This window comes from Tamandua tetradactyla, chromosome X (assembly GCF_023851605.1).
Source record: "Tamandua tetradactyla isolate mTamTet1 chromosome X, mTamTet1.pri, whole genome shotgun sequence".
Taxonomy (NCBI): Eukaryota; Metazoa; Chordata; class Mammalia; order Pilosa; family Myrmecophagidae; genus Tamandua; species Tamandua tetradactyla.
This window is the reverse complement of record NC_135353.1, coordinates 38548878-38551258: the sequence shown is the minus strand read 5'-3', so window position 1 is coordinate 38551258 and position 2381 is coordinate 38548878. Positions and strand designations below refer to the sequence as shown.

The 2381-nt window shown below is 29.0% G+C and overlaps 1 pseudogene; it reads left to right on the top strand.

Annotated features, from left to right (window-relative positions):
- The first annotated feature begins 1743 nt into the window (after window positions 1-1743).
- LOC143672290 (U6 spliceosomal RNA) lies at window positions 1744-1844 on the top strand (annotated as a pseudogene).
- The last annotated feature ends 537 nt before the right edge of the window (window positions 1845-2381 follow it).

Sequence of the window (2381 nt, the reverse complement as noted above, 5' to 3'; positions counted from 1 at the left end):
ATACGGTGAACCAGTGGTTATATACTTTAAATGGTTTCTATGCTGTGTGAATATAGCTTAATAAAATTACATTTGAAAAAAGTTAACTAAAGTTGTGAGGTTTATTGCTAGACTCTCATTTCTATTCTGTTGATCAATATGTCTGTGCATATACCAGTATCATACTGTCTTTTTTACTGTTGTTTTGAAGTTAGTTTTGAATTCAGGAAATGTGTGCTCTCCAACTGTGCTCTTTTTCAACATTTGTTTAGCTATTCTGTGTCCTTTGTATTTCCATATGATTTTTACATTCAGCTTTTCAATTTCTGTGAAGTCAGATTTCCATAAGGATTGATTTGAATCTGTAGATCAGCTTAAGAAATAATACACTCTTAACAATTTTAAATCTTCCAATCCATGAACATGAAATGTCTTTGCATTTATTTAGGTCTTCAGTTCATTCTTTCAACAACATATTTTCATATTGAGAGAATAAGTATTGCATTTTTTCTTAACTTTTCCAAATTATTTTTTATCTTGCTGTAAATACAATTGTGTCATTTTATTTCATTTTTAGATTGTTCATTTAAAATAAATATAAATACAATTTAAATTTGTATATCGATCTTGTGCCCTGCAATATATCTGAACTTTATTAGTTCTAATAGCTTTTCAGTGTATTTCTTAGTATTTTTCATACACACAATGTATAAATGGAGATAGCTGTAATCCTTCCTTTCTAATCTAGTTATATTTTATTTCATTTTATGGCCTAATTTCCTGGGCTATTACCCACAAGTACAATGTCAAATAGAATTTTCAGTGTGCACAGTCTATTCTTATTCCTGATCATAGTGGAAAAGCTTTCAGCCTTTCACCATCTGGCATTGTGTTAGTCGTGAGTTTTCTTGTAAATGCCTTTTGTTAGGTTGCTGGCCATTCCCTTCTATTTCTAGCTTGTTAAATGCATTTTTTTTAATCATGAAGAGGTGTTGAATTTTCCAAAATGCTTTTTTTTTTTGCACATATTTACATGATCATGTGCTTTTTCTCCTTTATTCTGTTGATTTGAATTAATACATTACTTGATATCCAGATCTTGAATAGATTTTTCATTCCTGGAATAAAGTCTGCTTGGCCATTGTGTCTATTCATAATTTTGTATTTATGGATTTGATTTGCTAGTATATTAATGAGAATTTCTGTATTTTTCATAAGAAATCTCATTCGGTAATTTTATTGTAATTTCCCTCTCCATATTTGACATCAGAGCAATGTTGGTTTCATAGAAAAGTTGGGAAGTGTTTCCTCCTTTCCACTTAAGAAATTGTTGTATTAGGAATAATTTTTCTTTAAATATTTGGAATAAATTACCAGTAAAGATATTTGGTCCTGAGGTATTCTTTCCAGGAAGTTGTTTGTTTCTTAATTCTAAATTATATGTCATTACTTGTCATAGGTCTATTCTGGCTTTCTAATTCTTGATTTGCTTTTTGTAGTTTCTGGGTTTCTAGGAATTTGTTTTATTCATTTAGGTAATCTTTTTTGGTGGAATAAATTTTTAGTAGTACTCTCTTACAATAATCCGTTGTTATTTCTATAAGATTTATAATAATGTCTCCTCTTTCAATCTTCATTTTAATAACTTTAATCTTCTCTTTTTTTCTTCTTGGTCATTCTAGCTAAAGATTTGTTAAGTTTGTTGATATTTTCAAAGAACATGAAATTGATTTTTTTATTTTCTCTACTGTTTTTTAAAAAGATCTCTATTCCAGTGCAGCACTAAAATTGGAACAATACAGAGAAGATCAGCATGGCCCTTGTGAAAGGATGTAAAGCAAATTTGTGAAGTTTTCCATATTTTTGAAAAGATGAAATTAACTCCATTAATTTCCACACTAATCCTTATTATGTCCTTTCTTCTGCACACTTTAGTTTTAGTTTACTCATTCTTCCAGTATCATAAGGAGGAATGTTAGGTTGTTGATTTAAGGTCTTTCTTCTTTTTAATATAGGCATTTAAAATATAAATTTTTCCCTCTGAGTACCTCTTTTGCTGCAGTTTGGTATGTTGTGCTGTGTACATTTCAAAGTATTTTCTATTTTTTAATTTTATTTCTTATGTTTTATTTAGTAGAGTGTGATTTAATTTCCACAGATTTGTTCATACTCCAAATGTTTTTCTATTATTAATTTTCAATTTTATTCCATTGTGATTGGGGAAAGTGCATGCGATGATTTAAAAATCTTTCAAATTATAAACACTTATTTTAAAGCCTAACATATGATCTATTTTGGAGCATATTACATGCACACTTGAGACTAATATACAACCTGCTGCTGTTGGATGGAGTGTTCTATACATGCTTGTCAAATCTTGTTTGTGTAAAGATGGATCATGT